This window comes from Pseudorasbora parva, chromosome 10, assembly GCF_024679245.1.
Source record: "Pseudorasbora parva isolate DD20220531a chromosome 10, ASM2467924v1, whole genome shotgun sequence".
Taxonomy (NCBI): domain Eukaryota; kingdom Metazoa; phylum Chordata; class Actinopteri; order Cypriniformes; family Gobionidae; genus Pseudorasbora; species Pseudorasbora parva.
The window spans coordinates 30,094,399-30,117,922 of NC_090181.1; the positions used below are offsets into that span (position 1 = coordinate 30,094,399).

The 23,524-nt window shown below is 38.5% G+C and overlaps 1 protein-coding gene across 3 annotated transcripts in view; it reads left to right on the top strand.

Moving 5' to 3' along the window:
- daam1a (dishevelled associated activator of morphogenesis 1a) overlaps positions 1 to 23,524 on the top strand; it is an 82,891-nt gene that overhangs the window by 11,766 nt on the left and 47,601 nt on the right. The window contains exon 1 of one of the 3 annotated variants that reach the window (XM_067455840.1): positions 11,586 to 11,906. The exons of the other annotated variants lie outside the window; for them this stretch is intronic. The gene's annotated coding sequence lies outside the window, so the exon portion shown is untranslated. Of the gene's footprint in view, positions 1 to 11,585; positions 11,907 to 23,524 lie in introns of those variants that run through there. 3 annotated transcript variants of the gene reach the window in all.

Below are 23,524 nucleotides of genomic sequence, written 5' to 3' on the forward strand. Positions count from 1 at the left end.
CTACACTGCTCATCTTATTTCTAACTTATTGTACACATTGATTCTATGATCATATTCATAGTACATATTCACCTGTATAGTCTGTTTATAGTAATAGTTGTCTGTATATTATATTTATATAGTACATATTAACCTGTATATTCTGTTTATAGCAATAATCATCTCTATTTATATCAGTACATAACCATGTCCTGCACTTATTCAACCACTGTAAATACTGCACTTTCTACTATTGCACTTCTGGTTAGACCCAAACTGCATTTCGTTGCCTTGTACCTGTACTTGTGTAATGACAATAAAGTTGAATCTAATCTAATCTAATCTAATGTGGCTACTCCCGACGTTTTCTTTGCTGTATCAGTAGGCTATTTATGTTTAACATTAGGAATAGGGCTTCCCTCCGCATCAATAGCAGCAGCAGCGCCGCGTCAGACACGCTTCTAGTGTGCAAAGGCAGAGAAAACGCCACACAGCCCCGTGGCTGACCCGCAACAGAAACGCCATGCGCATCCGCGGCATGACAGTGAAAAAAGTTACATGTAGAGTGCATTATGGGCGCCAATATTCCGTTTAAAACCGGAATAGTCCTGGGATGAAACTGCTCACTTAGAGGATGGATACCCTCGGTCACATCAGCGCGATTAGACATCGAACATTTTACATTTAAAACAGCTTATTATATAGGTAACGTAGCCAATGTGTCTGATGCTTTCACTTGATGTAAACGTTTGTTTTTGTGATTAAAATACATCAAATATTACCAAAACATCTGTCTTCCTGTGTGCAGAAATTTGTTTATGTAGCCGTGACAACAAAACGCGTGCGCGCATACCTGTGATGCTCCGTGCTCACTGCGCGCCAACCCCATAGACTGTGGCCAACCCGCAAGCCTTGCACTTCTGAAAGTCTGAGGAGCCACTCGTGTTGCTACCATAGATATACATAATAAATAATATACTTAATTACATAATATACTTTATTATGTACATCTATGGTTGCTACTACTCTCCGGCGCCGCCATCTTTATTTTGAGTCTGACGAATCGACGCGCATATTTTGCGTCGACGTATTTTTTGCGTCGACGTCATCGATGACGTCGACGCGTTGTCCCAGCCCTAATCCAGACGGAGCGAGCTAGCGGTTTGCATGAAATAAGGACATATATCACAAACGCAGACTCTTTTAAGACCTAGAAATTTGTAAAGATATGTTCAAGCAGCAGAAGTAGAAGAGGTTCAGTCAGAACGCTGTAACTGCATATGAGGAATAATATGAGCCGTAAATCTCCCGGTGACACGGTGCACGCTTTATTTATCATCACAACTGACGTAACATTTGAAAAACTCTCAGTCAGATAGGGACATTATAATTGTCACTACAAGGAAATAAATTAATAAAGTCATGTAAACGCGGTATACTTGCATTGTCAGTTTACTGGTTGGCATGTAAACGGGAAACTGTACGAACTGTCAGACTGTACGAACATGATCGCCACTGTAAGCCATGTCACACTAAGATCTCACTTGTCATTAATGTCAGAATGTTCGATAGTCAAGGCGTGCTAAAGACGGATCACGAAAGAAAACTCGTCCAGAGTTTTATATCAATGAATGACGCGTTCGGTGACAGTCAGCAGCATTAGGCTACACGCATGAATGGTGGCTACAAAGAAATCTCTAGCTTTCGTTTTGGTCATAAGTTGTCTTGAAAAACGGAGATATTTGACTGTCGTCGTAGGAGAAGTCACACTGCAGGACTGTGCGCCAAATCTTCTGACACTGCCAGAATTTCGTATGAGGTAAAATGTGATTGCAGTGGTCATTAATCGGCTGCCGAAGAACATGTCAAACTAACGATCAAAGACGGCTAACTCGTAATGTATTTTGTGTTGACGTTTGAGGTGATTGTAGTGATGTTACCTTGCGGTGCTGCGAAGATGGAAAAGCAGTGTTTGCAAAATATAACTCTGTGCATCGTCTTCAGATTTAAACCTGAAAAAGCTCCACACGGTGGAATGTACTCCTTTTTTCTGTACTATTACATCATCTGACTCCATTTAGGTCTGCCGCCTTGTTACACGTCAGTAACAGCGGAACGTGGCCAATGAGGGGGAGGAGAGAAGTGGAGATTTATGATTGATTGGTTAGTGTTTTGTTATTGTGTGAGCGTGACAAGCTCTGGTGTGACCAATAACGCATGAACGCAGCACGATCTGAGGGAAATACACGGAAGTGAATCGCCAACATTAAGAAATTAGATCGTATTTATGTTTGAATCGAGATCGTGATTTTTTTCCGATTAATCGTGCAGCCCTAAGCATAAGCATACAAAAGCATATACGTCACATCCACCACCATCCCCACTTCCTTAAAATCGGACGTGCGAGCTCAACTATTGTTTGTTTGTCGGATGTTATAGTCCGAAGCAGCACAGAAAAATAAGAAAGCAAAGGTTTTGTTGGAGGAAAGCAATAAGAGGAAACAAAAAAGTGATCAGATTAAAGGCAGGACGAGGATCAACATTGGGCCAACGTTTGCTTGTTGGTGTGAGCTGAGGGAGGCGTGCCCAACTGATGCTGTCATGCTTGCTATGGTTATTACCTACCACTCAAACATTGAATTGAAGTATCATAGATTCTGTAAAATGGTAACCAATAGACTAGGCTACTATAATGACGCTGGCTTGTAAACGTGAGCATCGCGATCATTTGGCGTTTGAAAAAAATAAAACCCATGAAATTATATTCATATGACATGCTGAAACATATGCCACTGACTGTACCTGGGATGAAGACATTTCACACGCGACGCAAGCAGAACAACTGCATGTGAACTCCTCCTGCAGTGTTCAGGGGAACTGTTAGTGATGCACCGGGTCTGCTTTTTTTCCAACCTGCGGGTCCAGCTTTTATGAAATTATTTGGCCCGCCCCACACCACTGTATATATTTTTACAACCCGCCCCACACCCGTGACCATTAAATAGACATACAGTAGAGTTATGAGACGACCCGCTCATCACTAGTTCAGGGCTATCATGGTTGTCATTTCAACAAATGCACGTGCGCATCACTTGATGTAGGATGACAGAGTTTACGACAGTAGTAGAGGACAATATCTGTAAGGGGACCCTGAAAGTAAAAGTTACCTAATGCTGCTTTAATTAAACATGAATGCATTTTTGCACATCATGGAAGCATTTTATTTTATTTTATTTTATTTTATTTTATTTTATTTTATTTTATTTTATTTTATTTTATTTTATTTTATTTTATTTTATTTTATTTTATTTTATTTTATTTTATTTTATTTTATTTATTTTTGCCATGACAAAAGATTTGATGCAGAGAAATAGATGGGAATAAAAATATAGAGAAATTACAGCACTTAAAACCTGCCATTTTTAATTTGTAACCTAGTTTTTTTTTTTTTTTTTCAAATTAGCTGATTTTTTAAAATATTATTATCAGTTTTTTTTTGTACATGCACAACATTTTAGAATTGTTTTTTTATAACTTAAAAATTAATACTCAAGCATTTTTTTACCACCTGATTTATTTAGACTTAAAATCTTTTATTGTTAAAATATTTTTAATCGACAATGAAAACGACGATGTCATTGTAATATTTTTTTCTGAATTGCAATTGGTCTCTCTTACTTTTATTTGCTGATGTAATCCAAACTGCAAAGGCATAAAGCCATAATGCGTTGATTCTTGGGCACAACTGACACAAAACAAGATGTCTCCGTTGCATTTTATCCAAAGCTTAAAGGGGGGGTGAAATGCTGTTTCATGCATACTGAGCTTTTTACACTGTTAAAGACTTGGATTCCCATCCTAAACATAGACAAAGTTTCAAAAACTAATGTTGGACGTTTGATGAGTATTTCTGTGTCAAAAATACTCCTTCCGGTTTCTCACAAGTTTCGGCGAGTTTTTTTTGAGTATGGGTCTACTTGACGTTAATAAGAGCGGAAGGTCCTTGTATGGGCAGTACGGGCTCTTCTCCCGGTAGGGTGCGCGCGCGCGTGACTAGAGCACGCTGTAAACAGTCCCTCAGATGCAGATCCAGTCGTCCGTGAACACTTATGTGGCGCCGCGCTTCTCTTTATTCCTATGGGTGATGTCGAGCGACTTCAACGCTTCAGCACAGCATTCTGGGAAGGCAGCGCTGCATTTGAACCAATTTGAACGCAGAAATGACGGGAAGCTTCAAAACATCGTTTCAGTTGCGTCTCAAAATGGATTTACACGCTACTGCTGTCACAGGACTTCACCAAATCATACCAAAGAAGTGTGTTTTTGACGGAGCAGTCCCAGCGATAAAGTTTCGGTCCGTCTTTGGAAGCAGCCGGTGAGTTAACTTAAACTGCTTCAAATGTCTCTGCTTTTGGCTACGGACGCATGAGTAAACATCAGTAAACGACACGATCGCGTGCTTCGTCATTCAAATGCGCTAACGGTTACTCCATTGTTGTTCTCTGTATAACGTTACAGTATGCTTGCTACTTCTAAGGTCTAGTCGCATACAATAGTCCATAAACCGAATCATGTCCTCATACACTGCGAGTAAACACACAGAAATGTGGAGAGGCCATTAAATACAGTAACTTACATACCACAGAGACGGACGTCCTGATGTTGCCGTTTCTCCTGTTCAATTTATTTCCCTCAGATTAGATTCTGGATCATTATCTGTATTAGCTGAGAGAGCCATGGGTTTCTCCACGCTTGAGGACGTCACCGCTTTGCGTGCTTGTCATTCTTTAGCTCCGCCCACACGATACGCCTCCGGGCGCTCGGTTTTTTCCGGAAAGACTCGGTACAGCCTATATTTCTTTTATAAATATGATAAAACTAAAGACTTTTCGAAGATATGAAGGATGCAATACTACTCTATAGGTACTCAAGATTGACATGAGATTGACTGAAACTGAGTGTTTCACCCCCCCTTTAAACCTAAACTTACCCAAAACTTTTAACAACTAGACTGGGTAAACCTAGTCTGATCTGCCACTGATTTGAATTTGCCCTGCAGATCAGTCTGGAAACCTGTACATTCATTTGTACTGCTTCTGTTACACTTTTACTGGAACCAATCACAGACTGGCTTATCCACCTGGCACGCTATTGGCGGGTTAACACGATGATGGATAGAGAACATTTACATTTACATTTATGCATTTGGCAGACGCTTTTATCCAAAGCGACTTACATTACATTCAAGGTACACATTATACATTTTTGTCAATTCTTGCTTTCCCATGGGAATCGAACCCATGACCTTGGCGTTGCTAGCGCCATGCTCTACTCATTGAGCTACAGGAAAGACCAAGAAGAAGAAGGGATGAGAAGCGATGGGTCATTGCCCATTGATCATGCCTCTTGTGTTCTGATTGGTTGAAGGACTATCCAATTGCATACAGAGTCATTTGAATTAGCTCGTTTATCACACCTCTTGTGGAGTAGAAAATACAGAGCAGACTCCCCAGACCAATGATCAGTCTTAAATTGAGCTTGGTCTGGCGATAGCCAGACAAAAAGCAAGCTGTTTCCTCAAGGAAAAGAAGTTCTAGTTAGGAGAAATATTCCAACATATAACCAAGATATTGCACTTAGATATTATATTAAAAAATGTTTAGCATGTTAAAAAAGTTGGTATAGACTCTGACCTCAAATGGTGTTGTGCTGATGCAGTGAAGTGAATGTATTTGTCCACTCCACTGATGCAAAGGAGCAAAGTTCATGATCAATAATTGATGTTGACAGACACAAATCCCCATTAGCAGTACCCACACTTCCTGACAATGACCCAACCCGACCTCTGTGACCTGCGCTCAACACAGAAAAGGAAAGAGCCAGATGTACTCTGGTTCATGTCCTTTAAACGGAGGAAATGTGATCTGCTCTTGGAAACCAAGGCTTTCATTATTGCTTCCAAGTAGTATTCTTGGAAAATAATGGCGTTTCATATCTGAAGCAGATTGCTCAAGTAAGGCAACCAAGCACTGTGTACATGTTTTTGTGTCTACTCTATGTACAAGTGCACAGCTGATTGGTTTATGGAGATCAATGGAATGACGTGAATGAGGGATTGATCAGTCGCTAGAGTGATATGGGCTGATGCTAACTGAACACTGATCAGTCAGTGTTTATGATAAGGTATGTGATCAGATGTCTGCTGTCTGAGCCTCAGACAACACTTTGTCAACATGAAATTAAAATAACTCCGGGTCTTATTGTGCAAGCATGACTATATCAGCGCACATTATTACAAATGTTTTTTTTTAGACTTTTTTTAATCAAAATGTAATAAGTTGTTTAGTCTCTGAAACTAGGGATGCACCGATACCACTTTTTTCAGAGCAAGTACAATTACTTACGATACAGAGTAGTATTACTGATACTAGTACTTAATGATACAATTACAGTTCTTCCAGCAATGTTTTATTTTCATCAGATGTTTTTCACTTTATGACTCTAACAAAGTAATTATACAAATTGATGCTGTTCCTGACATTTTAACATTCAACTTGGTGAAAACGGTCAATTAAATGTTAGTGTTGCTGCTCATCGGCTTGGAATTTTTTTTGTGCACATTTAACGTTTTTAAAGCTATTCTCGTCACTTCATAAAATTATTGTAGATTCACTGTAGTGAGATGGGCTTTGTAATATCTTTAGTGCCTTTTATGGGTCTTGAGAGATGAAATGACTTGCGGCCAATGAAGGCCTTTCTTAGCCTTCAGATTTCAACAAAAATACCTTCATCTGTGTTCCGAAGATGAACGGAGGTCTTATGGGTGTCAAACGACATGAGGGTCAGTAATAAATGGCAGAATTTAAATTTTTGGATGAACTAACCCTTTAAGCTTGTTTTATACTCGCCGCGTCCGCACTGGTGCGAAGCTGTGAGCGCCACAACTGAAGTCATCGCAGTCGTGTGCTTTGAGAGCACGGACCCCCTTTAGCATGGTGTTATAACCCTTTATAACTTTCTGCGTGGCTCCACATCCGAAGTGTGTTGCCATTAAGTGGTATCGGGTGCGGTTGTATCGGAGTAGTTTTACGAGTACGGGTACTTGAGGCTTGAGCACAGTATCGGACCGACACCCGAGCACTGGTATCTAGGGCTGTAATCAACCAAAGAAAATCTTGGTTGACTGAAATCCTGAAATTTTCGACTTAAATTTGAAATTAGGAAAAAACCTTTAAATTAATTAGCTGCGCACTGTGTGCAGTAGCCTTGTTGTCTGCCTAAATGGATGATAAATAAACATAAAAAACTAGTAGGCTATTTGCAGTATATAAAATATTTTTTTGCACTGAAAATGAGTCTGACACACGAGTCTATCGGCTCAGACAGCGTTGCATCGCGTGCACCTGTGCAAGATCATAGCCTATGATTTCTGAAAATATAGTACTATGTTGTTAACTAGTGATATCATCACAATAACTTTTGAGGAATATGCAACATAATTTAGACAATTGTTTTTGTCTAATGTAATATTATAACTGACAGGCACTATAATTTCAGCCGCTCTGTGCAGTTCGAACTTATAGAGCTCAGCTCAGCTTCACGGCTGAGACACGAATAGACTAACTTAAAGCTTTTACTCTTAAACACAAACGGCACATCCACTTTAATAAAAAAAGAAAAATTTATTAAACAAGCCAGATCAAGAGCTGAAACTAAATATAGTGCATAATTGAAAAATAAAGCGTTCAAAACTAATACAAACAGTTGGCAGAGCGCATCACGCAGGCTCCAATTGAAAAACCCTACACTAAAACATTAAAATATGACAAATCCGATATATATATATAGCCTACTCAAAACAGACGGGGCAACCTAACGCAGACAAGTTAGCTTTCTGGTTTTAGGTGATATGACGTAATATGCAAACTGTTGCTTGCAAAATTTGCATTCAACTTTTTTTCCCCCATTTTCTATTTTTAAAAATGCTGCAATACTGCCAATGTATTTGTTGACATTGTAGAAGGGGACTTTCACAATTAAATAATGTAGGCAAGTAGCCTACTTCCATCTGTCTCTCTTCTCCAGTGGGTTGGGTAATCCAAAAGAAGTGAAAATAAGGGGGGTGTTCTGAAGACAGGTCCTGTGAAACAGGGGCGCCCTAAAAAAAACGCCCATTCGCAATCAGTGCTTTGCTTTCCACCTGATGAAACTGATGAAGGCGGCAAAACTGATTAAATTAATGCGGCAAAAAATCGACCAATCAGAATTTTGGTCGAGCCAGAACGTTTCGACTAACAATCGACTGGGAGATTACAGCCCTACTGGTTTTGGTATCGGTGCATCCCTATCTGAAACTTCCTTTTTAGCTGGTCAATGTTAACCAATAACTGGTCAGTGTTAGACAATGTCCACAACCAATATCGACAGCAAATTCCCATCCAGGTCTGGTGTTGAACGGCTACTTTTCACAATTGAATCAATCCAGTTTAACTCAAAAATGGCATTACGGGTGAAAAATGAGTTGCAGATGCTGTGCAGTGTTGAATGAAACATGTTTTTGAAACTAATAACAAAAACGTTTTAAGATGTATTTATGGTCTATGCAAACAGTATTTCCAGAAGTATGTATTCCACCAGATAGGATTTGCATAAAATGCCTGAAAGCTCAAAAAATGGCTAGCGTTTCTGCAGTAAAGATGTTCTGTGACAGCTGTTCAGCTTTTTAATCGTCCTCCCCAGCTGTATTTCTAAGCTAAAGGTTTGTAAACGGGAGTTAATAGACAGAAGGCTTTCAGAATTATAATAATTTCAAATCAAGTCTTGCATGATCTGCTTTAACTTGTTTACTATCTTCAGTGAACACAAAAGCAGGCTTTATTTGTAGGCACGTAGAGAAAGCTAGTAAAGAAAACATCTTTTTTTTTGTGAGGGTTAGTACATTGTTGGCAGTGTAAATCAGTTTAATATGTTTATAAAGGGTTTGAACTGATTTTTATGTTTTCCAAAGAAACCATGTGGTGCTCGTTCACGCTAAACTAGCTGACAATGTTAGTGTGTCACTTTATGGTTTCTAAGGTGGTTTGTCTATTAGCCAGAGTCAAAGACCCCCCTCTCCCCCTTAAGTCTTGATATTCATGTTTAATGGTATTGCTTTGCTCATTTTATGGCAGCTAATTGAAAATCCTAAGTCTGATTGCTAAGAAAAATAATAACACGCCTCCTCCGCACCGCAGTAAACCTCATGATTTGAGTTAGGGCTGCACAATTAATACAATTTCTAATCGTGATTACAATTACAGATGCCACGATTACGTAACAGTTTAAAGGTGTATTACAAAAAGAAATTCCACTTAGATTATTTTGCATGCTTAATTTTTTCTTCTTCTTTCTATTTGTTGTTCTATTTATTAAAAAAAAATCTAACCAATGTATAGTTGCCATTTGAGGCATGATGATATAGAAAAGCAATACAAGTTTTCAGATAGTGGTTTCAGCTTATTTTCATATAAAAATACACCGCGCAGTTGCTTCAATACTGTAAAGCTATTTAAAATATCATTCAATGTAAATTGTGATGGTTGTAATTAGGGATGACCCCGAATAGTCAAAGATTCTCTGCATCGATATGCGGAGCTGGATTCGACCATCGATCTCTCACAGTTGAATCTTCGCAGGTGTTATGATCGCGTCCTGGTGTGCGACCCCTTTAAGGGTGCTAATCTTCGCACCAGACACGCCGCGCCGCACCTTTAAAATTGCAACACGTTTTAAATGAGTGACATACACCGATGGTAGCATTCGGTGCCTGTCCGCGCCGACTCAGGAAGTTGTTTAAAATCATGCCGCGCCACAGAGCTCCAGTTCAAGGTTTTATATTAAATGTATATTATATTTCCCTCAAATCGTCAATGTACATACTGATTTCACCCTGTGCTACAAGATACACCCATCGTGCAGCTCTTCTGTCAGAAGTCCATTCAAAATTTTACTTGCGTTTTATGTGCGCATCTGGTGTGAGAGACCCGGCGCTGAGCTTCGCGTCCGGTGTGCAACCCCCCCCCCCCCCCCCCCCCCCCCTTTAGGCACAATCGGCTTAAGAACGTGCATGTAAACGCACTCAACGTGTTCTTTATCAAAATGTTCTTTTATATATTGTGTGATGTTCTGTATTTAGATCGCAGCTTTAAAATGTTATGAGAAAACGTTTTAAGAATGTTTGTCCACCACATTACCTTTTATTTAAACCTAAATAAGAAAGCCATTGTCAGTTCGTCTGTCAGTTGACAGGTAGTTTTGGTCGCTTTATTACAAGTTGTTGCTGTGTGCAGTGTGTAAAGGAAAATTAAAATAGTTTTACCCTCCTGCTGACTAGTATCGTGCTCCTCCTAACCCATTCACACACACATAGATGATTCGACTATGAGTCGACCATTGAGAGATTCGACAATTCTAATTCAAATGAGTAAATCCTTAATTGGGGACACCCCTACACCGTGTCCTAACTACACGCAACGCGATAAGATTCCAGTGAAAAGCAACTTGTCTGTCCACACCAGACGCGACGTGACGTGACGCGACGCGACGCGACGCGACTACAAGATGGAACAAATCAATCAAAAACCACAGCCAATCAAACAGCTTGTGGCCGGAGCTCTAGCTGCACCAGAGATTAATCTTGACAGCATTTGCAAGGAAATGATAAATACATAATCAAATTTACAAATATTACACAATTTAAACTACTAAAAATACATACTAAAACTAAAACAACCATTGTCAAAGAATATACTTGTTTGTTCACAGTTTGAACGCTCTTGTTCCAATGTGTTAATTTCAAGATCTGAGGTGAATTATCCTTTGCTGCTTTTAGTATGACATAGCTGGGAGCGCTAAATGATATTCAAAGGAACATTACACACTTTCAACATTACATAAAGCACATAAACAGTACATGAGATTAACATTGCCTTGTTTTGTGGTGTTGTTCCAGCCGCGACGTCGCACAAATAGAAACCATTTCTAAAATAGATAGACAAAAACTCTAATTAACATGGAAAAGATACCTTCTTTCGTGTGTCGCGACGTCACGTGTAGTTAGGACACGGTGCTAGTTGTAATTAATAATCGCAATTACAGTTTCAATGGAATAACCGATTTTTATGATTTTGGTCATAATTGTGCAGCCCTAATTTGAGGTGTTATTCATATCTGTCCCATTAACAGTTCAGTAATCGTGACAGTTGCCTTAGCTACAGTGTTATTTTAGTATTATTTATAGTATTTTTAATTACCTTTTATTTTATTTTAGTAATTTTAGTAAATTGTTGTTGTTTATTTTTTAATTGTATATTTATGTTTTATTTATTTTCTTCTTTATTTAATTTTTCTTAAACAGTTTTTATTCTGCCTAGCAAAGTAATGTTTTGCCTGGCAAGTAATTGGTTCTCTATAATTCACATTCTTGTTTTTGTTCACTGTAACATGGATCTCTTTTTCACTTTACACTTGTCATGTCTCCCAGTGGACAGTGCAGAAAGGAGGTGTGGCATTGAGGAAGAAGGGCGGTCCCAGTTAGACCGGGAACATCTGTTTGACTGTGTGGACGGAGCACTTATTCAGACTCTGAGCTCAAGCCTACAGTTGTAGTCAGATATTAAAATATTCAGACCGCTTATACTGCAAATCCAGAGGAGAATTAAACCTGAGGCCGTGTTGTTTCGAAGAGTACTTTTTTTGTGTTGATCTTGTGGAGTGGAGGGAGTTTCATCAGCTATTTCAGGACCAGCTCTGTGATTTGATGGTGAGAGATGTATGAGCCGCTGCGGTCTGCGTGCTTCCCACACCGCAGCATTCAGGGCTGAGATCAACACAGCTCTCGCTGCCTGGATTTCACGCGACTATGTTCTCTTGATCTGCCTTTCTCTGAGGTGAGCGTGCCGTCTTTGATTTAGAGAAATCAGAAAGTGAAGTCACTTTAATATTGTGTTTGTTTCTGTATTTGTAACATACTGTAGTTTGTTGTGTGAGTTGTCATTTATAGATACATGGATCACTGCAGATATATAATCTTTATGTATACTTACCCTTTGGCCCCAGGGTAGGGTTGCACCAACCATTTGTAACTTCTTACATAAACTGGAACATGAAAGTCCACACTAGTGGCTTAGTAACTACTAGCTAGTTTGCACCTTACTCTTTATTCGGTTGCACCATTTGTTATTAAGGCAGAATGTAGCTAGTAAGCTCTCTGTAAAGTATGCTTACCTTCAATGATCCAATAGCAGCCTTCAAATACATGAGCAGCAGACCAGAAGCCATTTGAAATGGCTTAGGATCAACAGACATTTATTTAGATTTTATTTGACGTGCGCAACACGGACCTATGCAGACACCTGTTTAGGACAGGTTTGTGTTGGTGAGCCATTAACAAAATAGTAATCCATTCACATAATGTTCTTCCTCTTAAAATGTAAGTGTGTGTAAATGTCAGCATATACAGTAGGCCTAGAGAATTATAGTCTGTCAGGTAAAACAAGAGCTTATTGATGCAGTTCAGTCAGTCTGCTGCTTTATTCCAAGTGTAAGCTCTGATTGGAGGCTTCCGTAAATATTTAGTTTATACCTTGAGTTACGCTTCAGCTAAGTTTAATGGTTCAATGCAAAAATATTCATTGAATGAATTTACATCAAAACTTCTAAAAGTTGTAACAGACACACGGCTGGTGCAACCGGCCCCAGATGAACTGGTGTGTGTGCTTGTGTCATTTTTGTCCCGTGCCCTTAGCTAAGTGACTCAGGTGAAGCAGCCGTAAAGTTTTGCACTCAACTGAGGATCTATTGTGAATGGAATGAGACTGGTGTGCATTTTTCATGTGGGTGTGCCTAGTGACATAATGCATACTTAATCAGCTAGCTATTCGTAAACTGCCTGTTAATGATCTACTTATCTAATATGTTACTGTCCTTTTTGATGCATGTTTGTCCATTGTGTACTGATCTGTTTTTGTTGGATGAGGATATCTGTGTATGTGTGTATACGTTCACTCTTAGATTCATTGTTCACTACAATACACTCTTAAAAATAAAAGTTTATTATTGGCACAAACATTCCTTGTAGTGGAAAAGTGCTCAATAGATTATTAAAATGGCTAAGAAAGAAATAGTTATTTGGGGATTGCAAAATGTTCTTCTGTGAAAACAACGTGAACTTTTATTTTTAAGAGTGTACGAAAGTATCTTTGTCCTTTTCTGTAGCGTTTTGCATTGTGATGATTATAGCCATGGTGACATTTGGACTGTGCTTTTGTTAATGACCCACTTACTGTATATGAATTAATAACCAGTATCAGCACATGCGATTTGGTATTTGCCCGTCCAATCACAGTTGAGCTTGGGGAAACTCATTATATACGCTGCTTGGCCGCAATCCCCAGTATTGAAGCCACGGGATTAGCACATATAATGCGGCCTGCCGAATCTCAAACGCCTGGCGAAAACAGACAGTTTGCACGTACTGGATAATACTGGTTCTCTGGACTCTGGAGGAGTCTGAGCCTGGGGAATCAGGCTTAAATGTGGCTGTGGAATGAAGCTAATGTGGGTCAGGGGTCTGTATTTTGAAAGCGATTTGGCTCGTCGTCTGCCTGATGGACAGCATTTTTGCATCTTTTCTCTCTAGTTGCCTTTCTTGTTTTGTCTAAGTGCTCAGATCCCTGACGGGTGCGGCCCATGACCCCTGTGGGACGCCTCTGCTACTGTCCTGATGTTATTGAGTACACACATTAGTTACATTGAGATTAAATGTGGCATCCGGTACGCACAACAGACTTACTATCTAGGGACGTAGATAACGTTTATGTGTGCGTGTTTGACATGACTTGGTTTTGGGCATTATCTTTCATGATTGTATGCATGCATAGATAGGATAGATAGGTTCTTAACATTTTCTCAGTTACAACTAGAACAATCTGGAAACATGAAACGCTAAAATACAAAATGTGTTAATTTTAAGTTATAGCATTGATATCTTTTTAACTTATGTTTGGAAGTCCAAGCAATATATATTTTGTACATTTGTGTATTTGTATCTTCTTTTTGTTCTCTCTTTGCTTTCTTGCTTCCCATTTTATTTCATGTATGTTTAATATTATTCGTTGTCGCATATGATCGCGATTCAAAGACCTTTCATGTGTTTGTTTTTTTTCCTCCTCGTTTTCTTGCACATTAACAACAGATCAATCTCATGGTTGGATATGCCAATATCAGACTTAACATTGCTTTGATTAGTTCAGTAGGGATCAATATTGTAACTTGCCATTAGGAAAATTGGCTCGTGACTGTTGGACGAGAGACCAAAGGCCAGGGTTTGTTTTCTAGTCGATCCTAGGCTGGCCTGAGAGCTGCACTGGCTGACCTCCATTATGTAAACTCTAAAATGTAAAAAGCCATCCGCTCTTCTCCAGCCCCGCTGATCAAGGCTTCTAGAGTAATGGATTAGCTTTTAATGAGAGAGGCAGAAAAATTACAGACAATGTCGCAAGCCTGCAGAGCTGTTGGTTTAGTGTTAGTTTCATGACGGCATTTGATATCAGAGCACTGATGATGATGATGGATTTTTTTCCATGCAGATGACACGGGCACAAAATAAATGGCGCAGGGAGAGAAAAATTTCACAGAGCAAATAAGGAAAGACAGACTAACAGCCACAGATTCATTAGATTCTGGTGTTGAAGTGCTGTTGTCTTTCCCAGGGTAAAAGCTCTTTAGGTCATATCCTGGAAGAGATATGACTGCTGGCTACATCATGGGACCTCAAAATCCTGCCTCATCTGTTCATACAATTGCTGTGCAATTATGCTATTATGGAGCGCCAGGACTTGAGTGATGTTTGCTCTGGGATGTAAGTGTTAGTGTTGGTTTGGTTTTAAGGCACAGTATCTTAGGACTATCTATGAAGGCCTTTACCCTGCTCTTTGCAATCAACCTGCATTAGAACACTACTGTTTAAAATGTTGGTGTTGTAAAATTGTGAAGCATTTTATTGCAATTAAATTGTTCTACTCTATTATACAGTATTTTAAAATGTAATACAAACATATACAATAAGTTATATTTTATTTTACTAAAAAATATTTTAGCTTGGCTTAAAGGGTTAGTTCACCCAAAAATGAAATGTCATTAATGACTCACCCTAATGTTGTTCCTCACCCGTAAGACATCCGTTCATCTTCAGAACATGGTTTAAGATATTTTATATTTTAGTCCCAGAGCATATGCAGTCTATGCCCACTTTACTGTCCATGTCCAGAAAGGGAATAAAAACATAATTAAAGTAGTCCATATGTGACATCAGTTAGTTGATTAGAATCTCTTAAAGCATTGAAAATACATTTTGGTCCAAAAATATCAAAAACTGTCTTCTCTTCCGTGTTCCTCCAAAAAGATTCAAACGGTTCATAAATCAGTGAATCGATTAATGATTCGGGTCGCCAATTCGGGTCACGTGATTTAAGCAGTTCGGATCGCGTCATACCGCTGAATTGCTGAAATCACGTGAACTTAAACTGTGTTCCGATGATGAACGGAGGTCTTATGGGTGAGGAACAACATTAGGGTGAGTCATTAATGACATAAATTTCATTTTGGGGTGAACTAGCCCTTTAAGTGTAACATTTTTCTTTTTTATTAAACAACAGTACCAGTAATAACAATGAATTTTAAAAGCTATAATTTTTTTAAATTCATCATTATAACTGGTACTTTTGATTAATACATAAAAACATTTTTACACTCAAGCTAAGCTAAGATATTTTTTAGTAAAATAAAATGTAAATTATTGGCAAAATTTAAGCGATTTAAAATTAAGACTACTTATCCAAATATCTTCTTCGTGTCACAACCGTTGCAACAGCAAAGAAAGAAAATGCAAATTGCCAATGAGCAGTACATTTCCCATGACATCACTTGAGTTGTGTGCCTCTTTGAGAACTCTTTCCTTTATAAATCCTACCGCCCAAACTCTTTAGATGCTGCCTAAATGTGGTGAGACTTTTAATGAAACTGATTACAAGTACACAAGACCAGGGAAAACTTTTCTTCCCATATATTTAAAGAATGCACATATTTTATTAATCTTTATGCTTATATTGGCTTGCTCAGATTTGTTCATTCTTTTGGTGAAGAAGTCTTCTCCACATTCAGCTGTTTGCAGGGAAAACCAACAAACAGGACGGACACAGTTTTCTATAGGTTCCAGACATTCTGTTGACAATTGAAGACAAAGCGCCCCGTGTTCTGAAGCTTAGGAAGTGTTTGTGACCACAAGTAATTACCAGTATTTTGTGCAATACTGATTAAAATTCTGGTTGTATCTTTCACTTTATTTCTCTTAAGATCTGTCTGTGGAATGAGGATAATAGGAATGGATTCTTATTTATTTGACAGCTCTTTAAGTCAAATCAGACCATTCTGTAAGAGCATATAAAAACAATTAACCTCCTGCCATTTAGGGCTCGGCGATGATTATAGACACAATTAACTGGTATAAATTTGTCAACCAGTAGAGATTTTGGTCTAGTCCTCATCTTTATCACAGTTATGTGTATAATAATGCTTCTGCTGCAGCGATAGTTTGAGAAGACAGCTGAATGAATATCGGGACTATATCAATGCATGATGTGAATTAAAAAAAAAAAGCCTAATAATTATAGGTTCACAAAGAGCTCAAATGAATACACGTTGTTTAAAAGAATTATGAATGCATGTATTATATTTACATTTGTCCAAAATAATTATATCAATATATTATTTAAAAGAAAAGTAAGTGTAATTCATATAATATAAATATAATAAATAATTAGCACCAAAGGATGAGCAATTTTCTCTAAAATTTTTCACTATAAACTGTTTTAATTTGGAATTAGAGATACTGGTGGTGTGGCTTTATTGCATCTTTAATTGCAGCTGATTAGTCCAGTTTTGGTTTGTGATCTTTAACCCAGAATAAAACCTGCTGCAGAGAAGGTTAGCCGTGTAGTGTAAGCTAAAGGAAGTGTATGTAAGATTGTGATCAAAATAGTGTTGCACGATATACCGGTTCTAAAAAAAGTATTGCGATACCCTGCTATTACAAACGGTACGATACAGACTTTTATTAGTACCGGTACTTTAAGGAGGACAGCGCTAATATGAGCTGTGTTTCTTAATGTGCGTGGATGTGTGTCAGGACGTGTGCAGAGCTCTGCTTCCACTGTTCACTTAACATTAAAAGTAGAAGAGTTAAATATACGCCAGTGCATCATAAAGAAAGCACCAGAAATATGCGCGCATGAGAAGAAAAAGCGTTGCGCCGGACGTGCTTGCGCTACCGGACTCTGACCTAAAGTGCGCGCACACGCGCCTTTCAGACAACAAACATGCGATCACCATTCAGTTCTTTCGCGGATTATTATTTGGGTTTGAATGGTCAAACATATGTAAAAATTCACGATCTGGTGAGTATTGAGGTAAACACAGTCGGATATGTCTTTAGTGAAAGTATACAGTTGAGGTAATTAGATCAGTGCAGGTCTTAATACAGACATTCTGTGTGATTAATGTCAAACACCAAAGAAAAATAGAAAACCAACACATGGTTGGCTAAATAACTAAATATATATTTATTAAGAATCAGTTTATTGCTAAATTATAGAGTGAAGACTATGTAAGCAGTTTTATATTTGATTATTTAATTTCTTTCTTGACTTGCTACTGTTAAAGAGACCTAATGTAACTGAAAAATAAAGCACTGTTTTTGTCATATTGTTTGTAATTTGCGTTTTTTTTATATTATTTTTAAAAACAAAGATACAATTAAAAATCTATATTATAATTATTAAATTACACTTAAAAAATATTAAATTACTAAATTACTTATCATGAAATAAGATTTTGGTCATCCCAACCTATTGAGAAGTGAAAGGTTAGTGAATGATAATTTGATTGATAATGTGATCTCTGTGAGGATCTTCACACTGGCTGTTATTATAGCAATAAGAGGAGCAATGGTCAAAAACCAGGGCAGGAAAATGCTGGCCAAGTGAATTTTTAGTAAAAAAATAAAACAATGAATAATAAGTTCTGTTGTCATTTTAATCATATTATCTTGTTTTTTTTGTTTTTATTTTTAAACCGTGGTATCGATTTAGTATCGGTATCGAGGTATTTTGGTCTGGTATCGTATCGAAGTCATAATTTTTGTATCGTGACAACACTAGGTCAAAACTGGTACTGCAATCACTTTCAAATGACTGTAGAGCAGTATACCCCCCCCCCCCCCCCCCCCTGAGAATCCGAGGATGCAGTGCATCGTGATATCGCATTGAACTGAATTGATGACATGATAATCATAATTGAACCGAACCGTGTGACCAGTGTAGGTTCACACCACTAATGTACAGTGCTTGCTTCATGATATGTAGGAGTGCAACCATGCTTTACGATTTTGGTGTATTAATACATTGACATAATACATTGACTCCTGATCCAGCATGAATGGGAATTGTTTTCGGAAGAAGGATCAATACAGCATTCATAAAGATAGAACGTTGCTTACATAAATGGTGAATCCGATCAGAGAGGTGGTGTGAACGGCAACACGCGCTCTGCTGAAGTGCGGTCACCAGGATGGGGCACGGTCCACGGAGATACACGGGCTGGGCTGTCATGGATTAGCTCCACTGGTTTATGACAGAGAGATTTCATAAGATAAGCATGTAATGGAGGTATTTTCATGCAAGTTGTTGCACAGACATGAACATCACTTCAGATTAACCTTCTTTCAGGTCTTTCCTCACAATTATTTTATGTGATTGTTGTCAGTATTATCTTTTATACTCCCTACACTTTTGTGCATGTTTTTTTGTAGTGAAAAATCAGTCTTGTTGTGGATAGTGCTTGATTTTTATTGATTTTATTTAATTTTTCTGAGCCTGACCTTTAAAGGGATCCCCTGGTGTTGAGACTTGTATGGCTTAATATAACATAAATGATGTCTCTTACTGAATTATGTAGTAGAAAACCCATGAAAGATCTACGTTATTTTAAAAATCGATTTTATATTTGGACCATGGGCGGCGCCATTTTGTTTGCGTTCTAGGTTGATGACGTAGATTGGTTGAACTCCTCAATCAGCTGGCATTACCCGTAGCTATTTTTACCACAACGCAACTCGAAAATTGTTTCAGAGTTAAACAAAACCAATGAATTCCTTTGTAATTATACTTAAAACACACTCAAACATACATGTGCACACAAACTCACCTACACAAGTCACACACAGATCGGCGGGCGCGCACACGACAGGCTCTGTCTAAATCGAGATGTTGGGCTGCTCAGTCTCCACGACAGGGGCTGAATCTGAAATCGACCCTATACCCTTAAATAGGGCATTATTTGAAGGGACGGACATTTGTAGTGTTGTCCGACACCATAGTGCATGTTCGAGTGCAGTCATTCAGTCTCACGTTCCACCGCAATAACGAGTAAAGCCGATTTACAAACAGCTGTCCGACTTCACGCACTCAAACATACATGTGCACACAAACTCTCTCTCTCACACAGACTCTCACACACACCCCAACAGATCGGCGCGAACACACACACACACACACACACACACCCACAGGTCGGCGCGAACACACACACACCCCAACAGATCGGCGCGAACACACACACACACGCACGCACTGCGCGCGCATACCCCTCAATCTATTCCCTGTGTTGATATCCTGTTCAACACATCCTGTTCCCTAGATAGACTGTTGATAGTAGATTAACTATAATGCCTAATGTGACCAGCAGAGGGAAATATCTAGGTAGGACGATGGGATAAAGTAACGTGAGGAAGAGAGGCAGGATGTTTTGGTGATGATGCATGCGATTGAGACAGAGCAGTCAGGTGTGTGTGTGCGCGCCCGCCGATCTGTTTGTGACTTGTGTAGGTGAGTTTGTGTGCACATGTATGTTTGAGTGTGTTTTAAGTACAATTACAAAGCAATTCATTTGTTTTGTTTAACTCTGAAACAATTTTCGAGTTGCGTTGTGGTAAAAATAGCAACGGGTAACGCCAGCTGATTGAGGAGTTCAACCTAGGGTTGTGCCGATAGACGATAGTATCGTGTATCGACGATAGGCAGAGAGATCGCCGAAAGCGGAACCTGTTGGCGATTTCAAGGCGATATTTGGCTCGTTCCCCATGAATATAATAAATAAATAAAAATTATTATTAAATGAAAATATTATGATCATAGTTATTATTATTATTATCATCATCATTACATTAATTGTACTTATTCTGCTTAGCATTACTATTCACATCAACATCAAAGCGCGTGGTGTTGCACTCACAGGCTATGTGCCGCATATATACTGCGAGTGCAACACCACACGCTTTTAAAATGTAAAAATGAGTTACTCTTCAGTGAAAAAAATGTTTTTTTAAAGACGAAAAAACTACATAGTTTCAGAATTTAATTGCAAGGTGATCAACCTAGCCCTATATTCACAAATTCACATAAGCCACGGCGAAAACGGCATCATCATCATCAGCCTAAAGCATTTTTTTTTCATAAATGTACATTTATTTTATACTTATAATAATACAATAACAAATTGCTATATTGTAATTATAGGCTATAGCCTATACATTTGAACAGAGCAATCAGTCAAAAAGTAAAAGCAGCTTTATTTCAAACGACTTAACGACGGAACAACAATGAACAAAAAATATTGCACTGGCCGTTAAGCTAAGATTTCTTGTTAAAGTGCAGTGAAATACTTAAATGTCACCAGACAATGTATTTTCTAATAATGTGTTTTAGCCCTTGCCCGCTGTATGGGCTACAGAAATAAATAGTCCATTAAAATAGACAGGCTGTGACACCAGGTTGACGGTAGCCTAAAAATAATAAATAACGAAATAGGCTTTAATAAATAAAAAACACAATGAAAGAACTCAAATAAAACGGCAAAACAATTAAATCACCTCAAATGTATAGGCTACTCGAATGAACTTATTGCTAAAACAAACACAAGGCCAGAAACAATTAAGACAACAATTATTGTTATGCAATTCAGGTATCTATTCCCAAAAATGTTTTGTATAAAGAAAACCAGCTGGTTTGAGAAGGTTGCGGTGGGGAGTATGTTGCCGGCTGCACTGAACACGCGTTCCGATGGAGCCCGTTTCACACATACTCCGTCTGCAGTGCGTGTGCGGTGCGTTTTCTTTTCCGTACCCATGTTAACGGATGACAGCTTTCATACTGCACGCGGATGCTGTCCGTCAGTCCGTTCCAGGAGCGGTGCGTCTGCAGCAGTGCACGGATCGTTTTCGTACCGAGGCTATTTTTTGCTGCGCTGCGTTGCTGCATTAAAACGACAGAACATTGTTCGCATTAAAATAAACAGGTAGGCTATTGACGCGAAAATCTAGTAATTTAACCACAGATGCGTATAATTTAAAATATAGGCCTACTCTTGTTTCAAAGTCAACACATGGCTTTTTTAAGTTAAGTTAAGCAAGGAAACGAGACTGCAGGATTTCCTTTAAAAGGTTTAAAAACGAAAGAAAAGACGAGAGTCTGCTGTTTTTGAATAGCCTATTGTAAGTTTCTAATTTAAAATGTTTGTGATTTAGGCTATAACCTATGTTTAAATGTTTTGCCACTTGTGTGAGCTAAATCTAAATATGAATAAATGAATTGAATAAAATGCTGTTTATGTAGGCTAGCAGAATTGCAATTCTGACGAGCCATGTTCAGTAAAAACTTTTGGATTTTAAATAAAAAATAATGAATAAATGCTGTGTTTGTGGTATGCAACAGCGGACCAGTTGCACACGGATTGCTTCACGGATGAACCTAACTAATACGAACACAACACATCTGGTTAACTAGAAGAGCATCATTTCGATTGTTAAATAAGAGGCGATCTGGCGCTCGTTGCCGCTGTTTTCAGTGGTGCAGATTTCTCTCGTGGCTCGTGCATGTGCAGAGCACTTTAATCTAACTTTTGTATTCGTTCCGGTAAAATCACGAAACAAAATGCACAAAAACTGTCCCTGCTCTTCATGTACAATCACTGATGATATTCGGTTTTAATGAGAAAAAAATACGAGGATTTAAAGTGTGCAAATCTATGCCTTTATTCACGTGAAAAATCTGGACACTAACGCTATATTGTGTTTAGATGCATCCCCTTATAATACGCCATAAAGTGTGTATCATATGCACACAAAAAACTGCGTAGCCTACCATTTGTAAGCCAAAGTTCATTTTGACTTATACATTCCACGAGATTGCACACTCGTACTATACGCATTTTCGTGAGACTGTCCCACCCACTTTTTAAAACAAAGTTATGCCACTGAATGCTCCGCCCCGACGCGATAAGATCGCATATCGGCGATCTCACAGGTTGACGATATGACGATTGGAAAATTAGGCATATCGCCCAACACTAGTTCAACCACTCTACGTCATCAACCTAGAACGCAAACAAAATGGCGCCGCCCATGGTCCAAATATAAAATCGATTTTTTAAATAACGTAGATCTTTCATGGGTTTTCTACCACATAATTCAGTAAGAGACATCATTTATGTTATATTAAGCCATACAAGTCTCAACACCATGGGATCCCTTTAATAGAGACCCAACAATTTATCTGAATTGCTTTGGAAGAGGATGCTGGGAGTATTTAAAGTGAAACTTCACCGATTTTCAATCCACTTTGTATTGTTACAATGTCTGTAGTAATGTTAATAGACAATGTTTATTCGTTTTTCGTGTAAGTGAGAAATTCAGATTTATTTTTCACCAAAAATCCATCGGGTGATGCAAAACAGATCATCTGAAAGCCTTTTGACAGCTTCAGGGCTGCATTTATATAACGGCCCACATACAGTCAGATCAACAGAGGGTTATTAGCAGAACAGTTATTACTAGGATAAATTGGAATTATGGTAAAAAGGTATATAGACCTTTTTCATCGCAGCGCCATGACCGGTATGAAAGCAAGGCTGTGATGGATAGACATACCAAGTTTTCAGTGGCATCGGTTGTAAAAAGCTGTATAAAGCTCTTAGTTTACTTATAATTTTCCACAACTCTTGTGTAGAGTTTTTACACATAATTGATGAAATATTTACATTAATGTATAATACATTAAATAACATCACCCCCTCTTCAGTCCCACTGAAGAGATGTATGTCTATCCCTCACAGCTTTGCTTTCATCCCTGTTAAAAATCAAAGATAAAGCTGCTGTGAATAAGGTCTATAGCAAGAGATTTCTTACCTGTATGTGAGTTTTATTTAGGGTGGACCAACAGAACTGCAGTTTCTTTCAGTTGTTCCCCTTTGTTTGCTCTTAAACACTGTGTTCTTTATCATCCCGGTGCTCTCTGCATATTTACGATTCTTTGCAACTAGGGCTCCACGATTAATCGCAATTGACCTAAAATCACGCCTTAACCGCTTTGGCATATTACAATCATGAAATCGGCTG